A 13,055-nucleotide genomic window follows, 5' to 3' on the forward strand; every position below is an offset into this window, starting at 1 on the left:
GACAGGGCGGGGCTAGGGCCCTAGGGAGCCACGCCCACCGCGCCCCCGTCTCTGCGCATGCTCGGGCCTCCAGCGGCAGGGGCGTTCCCCTGCGCTCAGTTCGCAGGTGGGGGTCCGCGGCCGTGGTTTGAGTATACCTTTCAAGGGTAGATGTGAGAAGTCGCTCTGTGTCCCAGGCTCTCGAGAGGAAGGCCTCTTGGGCCTTTGCATCTCTCTTGAGTGAGGCGGTAAGTTTTCTAGTGCTGGGGTCGGTCCCGCAGTCGTCTCAGTCCTGGGTGGCAGGAACAGTGCCGAGCCCCGCGTGGTGCAAAAGTGGGTGCGGGTTCGGGTCCCCACAGCGCTAATTGGGGTTTTAAAGTCTTGATTGTTTTCTCAGCGCCTGGCCCCGCCGTCGCCATGGCTCCGCCGCCTTGGGGGCGAGGTCACCCCCGGGAGGCGGGACGTCCTGGTTCGGCGCATGGGGTCCTGTGTGGCCCCGGTCCCGACGCGGTGACCCACCTCTGGACTTGGCCTTTTTCTCTCTTTGCTTTAAGGCACAGTTTCTCAACCTAGGCACTACTGACATTTTGGGCCCGATAATTCTGTTTATACGGGGCTGTCCTGTGCACTGTAGGATCTTTATCTGCATCCCCGGCTTCTACCCACTCATGCCAGTGTCATTCTCCCAGTTGTGACAAGGAGAGATATCTCCAGACTGCCAAATATCACCCCCCCCCCCCCCCCCCGGGGAAAATCGTCGGGGTTAGAAGCGCTGTTTAGCAGATAATCTAGGTTTCTGGGGAGCGAGCCTTTTCAAAAGCCGGAAACAACAATGTCTTAGCTACGGTAACGACTTGTGGCCAGGTTCGCCCCTTCTTCCAGAAGCTCTCGGTCCCTTTCCAGCGTCTCGAGTTAGTCGTCATCCAGGAATCGGGCCGGCCCGGGAGAAGGAGCAGGTCAAGGTCTCATTCCTGAAGGCGCCACCTGAGAAAGTCCAGGCGCCACTCGCGGTCTTACTCGCGGAGCCGGTCGAGTCCCTGCAGCAGGTGCCGTCTACGCGATCTCGCCAGGGGACAGTACTACGGCTCTGACCCTATGGTGTACCCGAAAGAACACAGCAGTTGGAGGAAGAGATCCAGGAAGAGGTCGCTGAGCAGAAGCTCATTTCGCTTAAGTGGAAAAGGTGGATGGGTCATTTGTCGTTAAGAGAGGTGCACAGGTTCACCTTTTTTACGTGTAGGCCGACAGTATATGAATAAGCTAGGGAACCAAGGCTGTGGTGTCATTTAATTTCTTTGATTTCCTTTGATGCTGTGAAACTTTGGGTTTTGGGAGGGGGGCATTAGCAGATTGGTAGACCAACTATACCATGCAATCCATAGCCTATTTTTATTTTTTTATTTTTATTTTTTGAGGATGATTAGCCCTGAGCTAACATCTGCTGCCAATCCTCCTCTTTTTTGCTGAGGAAGACTGGCCCTGAGCTAACATCCGTGCCCATCTTCCTCTACTTTCTGTGTGGGACACCTACCACAGCATGGCTTGTCAAGCGGTGCCATGTCCGCACCCGGGATCTGAACCAGTGAACCCCGGGCCACTGAATCGGGAACGTGTGCACTTAACTGCTGCGCCTCTGGGCCAGCCCCCCATAGCCTATTTTTAAATGGACATGATACTTACACCTCAGGATTAAAGATTAATTGTGACTGTTAAATGGCTCAGGGTGGAGGAATCTAGTGTAGGCAGTTCTTAATGGAAACTTTTTAGTACTTATTAAGGACAACATTATTTTACCAGCTCTAAGCAGCATTTAACAGATCTTACCTTCAGCTTTGTGACTGTGGGAGGAACAGTATTAACTTTCTTTCTCTTGGCAACTTCTGCCTTCACCCTTTTTTTACATTTACTGGCATTAACATGATTCTCAAATATTTTATAAACATAAGTGAGCATCTTTATATTGCTTTTATAATAAATTGCATACTTAATTTGTCATGCTTAGCCTTTTTGGGATAGGCTGTAGAATTAATGAGTGTTTGTCTTTGTCCTTTGTAGATAAAATGGAGCTATTAGAAATAGCAAAAGCCAGCACAGCCACATCCTTAGGAACAGCCAACCTTGACTTGCCAGTTGGTCTCAGAATGGTTCCTGTAGTTAAAGAAAGAAACTGTGGAACAGCTGTACCAAATATTGCAAAGTTTGAGGTATGCCAGATTTATCCAAAGAAAACCGTTAGAAAAATTACTGCCAGAAAGATCTGGTTAACCATTTTTATTTGATTTGTCTTAGACTAAACTTCTCAGAATGTCTAGAAATATAATTGCTAAAGTCAAAATAGCAGATCTGAAAACACTAGCTAGGCTCTCACTCATGAAAATGTGAGAGTAAAGAACTTTATTTTTGGTGACCAGCTATGCCAGATTGGGACTGTCCCTGAAAGTCCCACGTTCCAAGAAGCCCCACCTGGGTGAAAAAAATCCTGGTTTTCAGCAATGAGTGCCAAAGATTGGGGGTGGGGGGGAAGATACAAAACCCATATTATGGCCCCCCAAAAAGAGGCTGAAGACAACACTGTTTTTAGTGACGGATGAGTACGGCGATTGTATGCCTTCAGTTGACCACTGATACTGGCAGCCATGATTTATGGTTCACAATAATGTATCCATTGTAGCATTCTCTCAGAGCGAGTTCAGTTCTAACCGTGAGTGTCAACGGTCTAGTTAACTGTTGTGCTTTGCATGGAGACAGTGCTAGTTTAATTTTTAACTCTGTGAATATTGTGACCATTTTTTCTAAGAGTTCAGATAATGAAAATGAGAGTACAAAACCAATGCCAGCATGACCCAGACAATATTGGAAAAGAAGACTAAATGGCTATGTTATGGAAGGACACATGCGGCTGGACTACGGAGGTAAATAATCCAAACGGAGCGTACTGCACAATATGTAGAAAAGAATTCGGGGTTGGGCATGGTGGAGAAGGGGATATGCAAGCACATATGGAGACTGAATTCCACAAGTCCGGGATGAGACAAGCAAGTACTTTGGAATCAATTCAAAGTGTCTTTGTTGCCTCAAAAGACACCAATGCTCAATTGAAAATATCAGCCACTAAATCAGCTTGGCGTACCACACAAATGAACACGCGCTAGCATATCGCTCACTCGACTGCTCTGTGAGACCCAGTGAAGTTATGTTTCCTGATTCAGTGGTTGCAACTAAAATGTCCTATGGGCGAACAAAAAGGGACATTTTTTTTTTTTATTGAGTTAATGATAGGTTACAATCTTGTGAAATTTCAGTTGTACATTAATGTTTGTCATTCATGCAAAAGGGGAAATTTTGATTACAGATGTCTTGGCCCCTTACAGTGTGGAGTTGATTCTGTCAGATCTTAGCAGCAGTCACGCTTTCTACGGTATGTCAAGCCATGTGATGAATCATGGCAATAAAAAAGTGTTCCCCCCAGCTCTTAGGTACTTTGATTTGGAAAATGGGGTTTCAAATCGTTGTCTTGATTTCCATGAAGATTTTAACAAAACCTCAGAAACTAGACTCCAAACACAAGCTAGACTTTACTCGGCCATCGGCATGTTCAGCAGATAGTGCAGATGTAAATTTCAGCAAATTCCATTCAGCCTATAAACTTCTTACCAAAGAAAATGAAAGGATCTCACCTGCTAAATGTCCTGCACACCTTGTACCCAAGACTGCTAAAAAGGGGTGTGATATGCTTTCCTGTGACACTGAGGCTTTCATAATGAAAGTTTTTGGTTACTTTTCAATTGCCTCAAAACATGCAGAAGAACTTAATGAGATTCTTGACTTTGTAGAAATGGAAGGAGACGGCCTCCTTAGACATACGCCTACAAGATGACTGTCATTGTTGCCAGCCATAGAAACGAGGTTAAAACGTTGGTCTACCATACAATCCTGTTTTCAAAGTGTGGGAAAAGAAGAATGTCCTTCTCTTATTTGAAAATACACTGAGGATGAGAATGGAGAAAAGGATTACAGTACAACAGAAATTTATATGCTGTTTCTCCAGAGCTGCTTGATGATCTTTGAAGAGGCCATAAAGAGTCTAGAAAAGGACAAACTGTCGGCACCTGAGCTATTTGACATTATGTGTAAGTTGCGACAAAAACTCATACAGCGAAAAAAATGACTCATTTTTTGGAAAGAAGACTGCTTTAGAAGTGAAAAAAATGTCACCAGAAAAGAGCAGTCAAATTAAACAGGACTTTCTCAATTTCTTTACTAAAACTATGCCTTTTTTGGAGTCCAATTTTGATTTCACAAATTCTAATTACCTCTGTGCTTTAAAACCATTTTCTCTGAGAAAGAGAGGTTTAACTTACAGTGACATCCGGTGTGATTCGGAATGTTCAGAAATGATGGACCTTTTAGACATGGAAACCTCTCTGATGAATTTATAGATGCACAAGACTTGATGGACAAACAGCTGGTCTACCCGAACAAGCCTGGAGATGAAAAATGGATGGACGTTTCTGGAGAGCTGGAAACAGATTCCTACAAGTCTAAAAACTTGCTGCTGCTCGTAAGTAAAATTCTAAGTATTCTGTGCTCAAATGTTTTTGTTGAGAGGGTATTTAGATTGATGTCATCACATTGGACTGACACCAGGAATCAGTGTGACGTAGGCTGGGTGAGAGCACAGCTGCAAGTCAAAGAGAATTTTCCATTTGACTGTATCCAGTTTTACCACCACGTAAAAGCAAAGAAGGATGTCCTGAAGGCTGCAGGCCGTTCAGAGAAGTACTACTGGACAAGGAAACAGAAAGAGTAAAAATATCCTGTATTGTGAGACAGAAGGAGCATGCCATTGCTATTTTTAGTAAATATAGCAGTGCCTGTTTAGTTAATCCTATCATATTTATGTTCTCCTTTTAAAAAGTCATATTTTTGCATCTTAATACAGAATAATATAACCTCTAAAATTTAAATATTTAGTTGTTTAAAAAAGTAAATTAAGGGGCTGGCTCCATGGCCTAGTGTTTAAGTTTGGTGTGCTCCACTTCAATGGCCAAGGTGCGGTTCCTGGGCACAGACCTACACTACTTGTTGATGGCCATGTTGTGGCAGCAACCCACATACAAAATAGAGGAAGACTGGCACAGATGTTAGCTCAGGGTGAATCTTCCTCAGCAAAAAAAAGAAAAAGAAAAAAAGAAGAGAGGAGAGAAATGCATAAAAATATTGTTATATATTTCTCATACACTATTTGTTTAATTAGTCCTATTATTACTAATTGTCACTGTTAATTAGTCCTATTTTGTTTAAATAATAGCATTTATGCAACTGAAGGATAAATAATACAGCATATATAGTTTCACATAAACACCTGTGTTTCATATTTTTATGTTAAATAACACTTGTGTATAATTATTATCTATTACATTATGGTATGTGTGTGTGTGTTTTGGTTTGTTTTAACTTTGTCCCAGATTAGCTCTCCCTACAATCAGTCCTTTTATCCTTCTTAACTATGGAATTTTGGTCCCTACTTTAAGAGGATTCTCTTGGGGATTACACCCCCTGCCCCTCCTGGTGCCAATTATCCTTGGCTAAAGAGAACCACCAAATAATTACTTTTGGCCCAGGGGATAAGAAAGGGCCTTGTAGACTGAACTGGGTCTGTTAAATAAAATGGAGACTAGGCTTAAAAATCCCCCAAACAGATAAAGCCAGTTAAGCCATGTAATCAAAACTTAGTCTAGTTTGTTTCATCAATGTAAGTGAAATTTAATTCAGTTTATTTCTTGTAAAGGCCACCGATAATCTTAAACAAAATCTCAATTGTCTTCTTAAAATGGTGTAAGGTAATCACTTTTAACCAATGCTCTGCCATCTGGAAACCCACATTTGTAACAACGAGTCATTGTAAAGGTTAACTTCCTCAGTCTCCCCTTATAAACCATCCTGTAATGACATGCCTCAGAGCTTTTGCCATTTCCAGTCTGAAGTCTCCCAGTTTGCAAGCTGTTCTTTTATACGCACAATAAACTCTTAACATTTTAATTTGATCTGATTTTATTTTTGACAGCTTCTGCTGTCAGAAGTGGGATCTGAAGAAGACCCCTGACAAGCCCCAAGGCCGGTGAGTAGCCAGGTGCTGGTACCTCCTGAGCCCATTGTGCTCACTACTTTCTCACCAACCTCGGGGTTCTAACGTAAGTCTCTCTTGGATCCCAGCTCCACTCTCTTTGTGTTTTGAGCTCTCTCACTTTGTTGTGCATACCTGTGTTTTTGTTCAAGCTTCTTGGTGACACTTATATCTGTAAGGGGAGAAAACTCATGATTCCCTGGGTTCCTAGACAGCAGTAAATTTCCTGGGCTCCCTATAGATACAGTCATTTTAGGGACTCTAAAGGCAAAGATTCATTCCACTTGGTCTAAAACTCTTTCCCCACCTCCCTCAAAAATTCCTGCTTCCTATATGTATACCCAACTTAACAACCAGGATCTTGTCCCTTTTTGGAAAAATGGGTGCACTCTACATATGATACCTTGGAATTACAGTGGCCACTTTGGGGAACCTTTAACTTAGATAAGATAGTCCACCTTTGGGGTACCTCTGAAAAGAGATGATCCTGAACCTTTGAAAACAATGGAAGGCATTCTTTGATTGGTATGGAGGCTTCCAAAAGACAAGTGACTGAAATAGCCTTTGTAAAGGAATCATTACAATGAGCCAATGAAAAACTTAAGACTAAAGCTCTGACTGACTTGAATGACTCAAGTGACTTCCAACTCATCCCTCTGCTCTTTATCCTCCTTTACCTGATTATTCTCAACCCACTAACCCCTTTGATCTTTTAGCCTTTCCCCCCAACTCCCTAAATCTCAGATGTCCTTTAAGATAAGACTTTGTAATGAACCAGGGATCCTAGCCTCAGCAGAACTTAAACCCTGGTCTGGAGCCAAGCTTTGAGCCGTTATAAATGATTTTCCAGACCCTAAAAAGGACTAAACTAAATTTATAGAAGAATTTAAAATTCTTCTTGGGCTGGCCCGGTGGCGCAGCAGTTAAGTTCGCATGTTCCGCTTCTCAGCAGTCCGGGGTTCACCAGTTCGGATCCTGGGGGTGGACATGGCACCGCTTGGCAAAAAGCCATGCTGTGGTAGGCGTCCCATGTATAAAGTAGAGGAAGATGGGCACGGATGTTAGCTTAGCATCAGGCTTCCTCAGAAAAAAGAGGAGGACTGGCAGTAGTTAGCTAGGGCTAATCTGCCTCAAAAAATAAAAAAATAAAAAAGAAAAAAAAAAAAAAATAAATAAATAAAATTCTTCTTGGCACCTATGATCCCGGACTACCTGATTTTTACCAGTCTGTTAACATGATAGTCCAGGAGATACTCCAAAGTGTCTTCAAGAAATATATTGGAAAGTCCCTACCTAAGATTCTGAGGACTGCACCAAACGTGCCTCCAGAGATAGAATAAAAAGAGCGAGAAAGGAAGTTGGCTGCTTCTTGAAGTAGTTCCCAAAGGTTTTCCCATGAGCATTGACTGGGCCGTAATCCAATCCTATAAACACAAAAAGAATGAACCAGTGGCAGATTTCTGAATTCATTTAGAAGTAGTAGTTAGGCAGTACTCTGGTCTCAAAGACCCTGGGACTAGTTTTGCCTTGTGAGCCTATTTTGTTAATGGACTTCACCCAGAACTCAATGATTTGTTAAAGAAACAAACTAGAACGGGAAGTCACTCCTCTCTCAGAGCTTCAACGTCTGTTTTTTTTTTTTTTGAGGAAGATTAGCCCTAACTACTGCCAATCCTCCTCTTTTTGCTGAGGAAGACTGGGCTCTGAGAAATCGCCCAGTGGGCTACTTCCAATAATTCCTTTAAATAGCAAGGGAAATTAAAGTAGACTTAACTGGAGAAATTTCTACCATGCTGATAGATACTGGAGCAACTCTATTAACTTTAAACCCACTATGATACATGAAGAACTTCTGCGGGGTAATAAAACTATCTTAGCAGTGGGAGTTTCCAGTCGAGTTCAAAGAGTTCCTTTATTGGAACCCATGAATATTACCCTTGGCCCTTTCTCTGAAAGTCACACCTTTCTCTTATGTGATACTTCGCCTGTGAATTTTCCTAGGTAGAGATCTGCTTTCTAGATTAGGAGGCCAAATACAATTTTCCTCAGGCGAAATAGCCTTAGAATTTCCAGACTCGTCAGACTGAAGCATTATGTGTTGATTGTCCTGAGGAGACTATTAAATTCCATGAAAGTATAGATGCCATAGATCTCTCTGAAATCCTGCTACTCTAAGGGCCTCTTCTTCCACAGATGTGGAAAAAATTAAAAGTGCCAAACCCATTAAAATTCAGATTGCTCCTTCTAAACCACTTCCAAGTTGCCTCGGTACCCCTTAAAACCTGAAGCCATACCAGGGCTCACCTCTGCCACAGCAGATTTAATGTCAGAGGCTTATTATTCCCTGTACCAGTTTTTGCAATACTCTGATCTTGCCTCTAAAGAAGCCCCATAGATGGGGACGGAGAGTTGTACTAGACCTTAGAGCCGTAAGTAAGACTGATAGTGAAGCTTCCAGCGGTACCAAACCTAAATACTTTGTTGGCAAATATACCAGCAGGAACCAAATGATTTACGGTTGTGGGCTTATGCTCTGCATTCTTTAGCATCCCAGCAGACAAAGTCAGTCAATATTTATTTGCTTTTACTTGGAAAAATCAACAGTATAATTGGACTGTAATGCATCAGGGATTTTCCTGAGGGTCCCTTGTACTTTTCACAAGCTGGACATCAGGATTTAAACACTGCTGCAATTCCTCAGAAATTCTACCTTGATTCGATATGTAGATGATTTGCTTCTTTGTTCCTGCTCTAAAGAGAACTCAGGAATCCATTCAACATATCTTTTACAACAACTGGCTTATAAAGGCCATGAGGCCTCTCAAGATAAGTATCAGTTCTAACGAGAGATGGTTCATTATCTAGGTCATGACTTATCTGCAAAAGGAATCTTTCTGTCTTCAGAAAGAATAAATACCATTCAAAGTTATCCTAGACCTGTGAGGATTCCCCGGACCTGCAGGATATTGTTGGTCTTGGTCTCATGTTTTCCTTCACTGGCTCCCCTACTCTATGAGCCAACTAAAAATAGCTCTCAGGAGCCTCTTCCTTGGGAAATAAAACACCAGGAAACCTTTACTGAACTCAAATGGGCTTTACGAAATCCTCTTCATTAGAGCTCCTCAACTACACTAAACCTCTCATGTTGTTCATCCATGAACAGAACAATTGGGCTTAAGGAGTCCTCAAAAACACAGAGGGAGGGGCCGGCCTGGTGGCGCAGTGGTTAAGTTCACATGTTCCGCTTCTGCGGCCTGGGGTTTGTAGGTTTGGATCCCTGGTGCGGAGATGGTACCACTTGGCAAAAAGCCATGCTGTGGTAGGCATCCCACATATAAAGTAGAGGAAGATGGGCATGGATGTTAGCTCAGGGCCAGTCTTCCTCAGCAAAAAGAGGAGGATTGGCAGTAGTTAGCTCAGGGCTAATCTTCCTCAAAAAAAAAAAAAAAACCCACAGAGGGAAAAAATAGATCTATAGCCTATTACAGCCTGCAGCTGGACCCAGTAGCCAGGGCATATCCAAATTGTTTAAAAGCAGTAGCCCAGTCACTAAAATTGTAGAATCCTCCTCAGAACCCTTTCAGGGAAATGATTTATACCTGCAGGTTCCTCATGATGTAGAAAGTTCACTTAATACTGAGTGTTCACGGCGTTTCTCAGTCAGTAGACTAACATCTTGTGAGATCCTGCTTCTGTCTCCTTCAAACCTGTACATTCTTTGCTGTGACTCTTTAAACTCTGCTACCTTCCTATCTTTACCCAACAAAGGAAAGACTCATAACTGTGTTGAACTGGTTTCTCAAAATTTGAATCCAAATTAGATTTACAGGAAACCTTATTGGCCAATCCAGAATTAATACTCTGTGTCGATAGCTCTTATGCCAACAATTCTGCAGGAAAATATCAGGCTCGATATGTTGTTACTACCCACCATGAATTATTAGAAAAAGGAGTTCTTCTCCAATTTAATTCAGCCCAACCTGCAGAATCATTTGCCCTGGAGCCTATGAATTAGTCAAAGGTAAAACTGTAAATAAGTATACCAATAGCAAGTATGCTTTTGGGGTAGTCCATGATTTTGGTATACTATAGAAACAGAAGGGGCCGGCCCTGTGGCCGAGTGGTTAAGTTCATATGCTTTGCTTAGGCAGCCCAGGGTTTTCGCTGGTTCGGATCCTGGGGGCAGACATGGCACTGCTTGTCAGGCCACGCTGAGGTGGCGTCCCACATGCCACAACTAGAAGGACCCACAACAAAAAAAATATACAACTATGTACTGGGGGGATTTGGGGAGAAAAAGCAGAAACCAAAAAGATTGGCAGCAGTTGTTAGCTCAGGTGCCAATCTTTAAAAAAAAAACAAAAAACTTCAATTATTACAATTGTGATAAATACTAAAAATATGAGGTACAGGAAAAGAGATGACCTATAACGGGGGAAATGAACTGATTTGGGGGAATCAGAAAGGCTTTCTCTCATTGTTGCTACCACCTTTTTGGAAAGCAGTATGGCAATATATTAAATCACACAGATCCTTTAACCCAGCAGTTGCACTTTTCAGACTTTATCATATAACAATAAAAGTACTAGTACTTAAAGCAGCATGTCACTTTGGCTCCTAGCATGTTGTGAGCGTTATGAGGTATAACATTCCACCGAGCCAGGCTGCCCAAGAGGTCAGATCTCCAAGCCAGCCTATGGATTGAGGAAAGCAATCTAAGGTCATCCAATGTGCTCTAAAGTACTATTCAAATGGGGGGACTCATGAGATGCATGGAGCATTCCAGAGAAATCACATTTCGTTCCAACTGCATCATATAAAGGATCCAGCACATGAGAGCTTGCTATAAGATCCCAATGGAAGTCTCTCAGTAAAAACTTATCCATTAACTGTTTGATGAAATGGTCGTCGAACATGGAGGCAACAGCCACAGCTGGCTACTCTGAGCTCACCTGTCTCATTGGCCAGACTGGTTGCTATGTATCGTCCTTTGCCTATGGGAGGCACGTTGCTGTATGAGGTCCTGTTCCATTGGTAAAGCATCACAGCTTCGCTGCATTGTACCTTGAAGTAAAGGTCACCTGTTGTCAGGCTGAGGATAGAACAGGTCATCTTTACACAGGGGCCAGACAAGTGCCAAGTCTCTTGAGACAGCACCTGTGATTGGTTGGTTGTTGAGCCAAGGCTGCAAAAATTGAATATGGTCAAGTAAAGGCTGTGAAAGGACTTGGAGCAGGACACAGCGTGGCCTGTATGACCTATAACCTTTGAAAAGGAAGTCTCTTACAGAATCAATAGTGTAGACCGAGTAGCATCACCCTAGTGAGTACAGGTGTGCCCTGAAGAGTTATCCTGCTGTGCAGAGGAGAGAAATCCTCACGTGAACAATATAGAATATAGATGGCCATTAGGCATATTCACAAATGTCACATTCTTAGGTAGAGGCACTGATCAGTCCTCATATTGTAATGACACCACCAGTAATTACACCTTTGTGGGTTATTGGGAATGATATTGGCAGGTACACATCTGGATCTGTGTGCTGTTCGCTTGCCTTTCCTGGCTTCTGAGTAGATACCTCAAAAGCTAAATGACATGGTACAGAATTCCTAACACCTCACCTCTCTCTATAGCGGCTGCAATGGGACAGAGTTATCAGCTTCCATGGTGATGTTGCAGATAACATCCTCATGTGCTAAGTCTTCATGGCAGGAAACAGGTGTGGTAAGCCTGATTTATTGAGGGGTGCCTCCTGAACAACACTGCAAGCCTGACATTTCCCTCCCAGAGCTTCTGACCCGAGAAGTGTTCATCGGGAGGAGCAGCAGGCGTAAAAGCCTGGTTATAATGAGGCTCAGTAATCACAGGCAGCGGACGGGTGAGCCCACGTTGGGTAATGACTGCACCAATGGCAGGAGTTCTTGAGACAGGAGTGTCACATCAGACGGGCATTTACTGGTCTTTGTGTTAACTGCCTTGAATGCTGCCCTGGTGATTGTAGCTAATGATTCTACAGCAGCACTCACAACACAGGTGTCTGATCTTTACTCATCTCTCATCTAAGATCAATGAATGTGTCTTGTGTGTCAGAAGCACTAAGCGCTCCTTTTCCTCTTGGTGGCTCTCGCTCTAGATGAGCCCCATGGCTGGAAGCACCTCTAATCTCCTCAGTCTGAGCGCTGAGCTCACCCCTGAGCCATCACCTCCGTGATGGTACAGTGGAGGTAACCAGGAGGTAACCTGGAGTGCTGCTCCAGGTCGGACATGGCTCTGTTGACCCCGCAGCCGCGGATTAGGAGCCTGCAGAGGAGCTCTGCAATGGCTCTGACATTCGCAGAATCCAACACTGCTTCCAAGGCATAGGTTTTAGTGGCGGAAAACCTGGATACCATGTGAATGGTGCACGAATGAGCAATAGGGATAAAATACTGGCACTTCTAGACTGTGGAATATTATACAGCTGAGAAGTAGAAATAAATTACATTGTTATGAATTATCTTAAAGGATCTTGATTATAAAAGCAAGTTTTGGGGCTGGCCCCGTGGCCGAGTGGTTAAGTTTGCGTGCTCTGCTGCAGGCGGCCCAGTGTTTTGTTGGTTCGAATCCTGGGCGCGGACATGGCACCACTCATCAAACCACGCTGAGGCAGCGTCCCACATGCCACAACTAGAAGGACCCACAACGAAGAATATACAACTTTGTACCGGGGGGCTTTGGGGAGAAAAAGGAAAAAACTAAAATCTTTAAAAAAAAAATTAAAAATAAAAGCAAGTTTTAAATCAGTTTGTTTAGAATGAGTTCATATTCATCAGAAGTTCCATATGCTTGTATATTTGAAAGAGTTTGGAGAAAGCTGGAAGGGTACTTGCTAAAATGTTAACATTGGTTACCTATAAATCATGAGAAAGAAAAATGGGGCCCTCTTTTAGAAGATTCCCTACCTCTAGGG

General features: G+C 43.1%; 1 long non-coding RNA gene across 7 annotated transcripts; it reads left to right on the plus strand.

Moving 5' to 3' along the window:
- On the plus strand, positions 1-12,888 carry LOC103559236 (uncharacterized). Of its 7 annotated transcripts, XR_011537549.1 has the most exons (8): positions 48-227; positions 844-1,162; positions 2,035-2,183; positions 2,777-2,891; positions 3,813-4,540; positions 6,047-6,100; positions 11,740-11,830; positions 12,684-12,888. It is a non-coding gene; the product is annotated as an uncharacterized lncRNA (long non-coding RNA). The 7 variants fall into 7 exon arrangements; XR_011537550.1 differs by lacking the exon at positions 11,740-11,830; XR_011537548.1 differs by lacking the exons at positions 6,047-6,100; positions 11,740-11,830; positions 12,684-12,888 and having other exon boundaries at positions 31-227; positions 844-1,124; positions 3,813-6,021.
- Positions 12,889-13,055: the final 167 nt, after the last annotated feature.

The sequence above is a fragment of the Equus przewalskii genome, chromosome 2, assembly GCF_037783145.1.
Source record: "Equus przewalskii isolate Varuska chromosome 2, EquPr2, whole genome shotgun sequence".
NCBI lineage: Eukaryota > Metazoa > Chordata > Mammalia > Perissodactyla > Equidae > Equus > Equus przewalskii.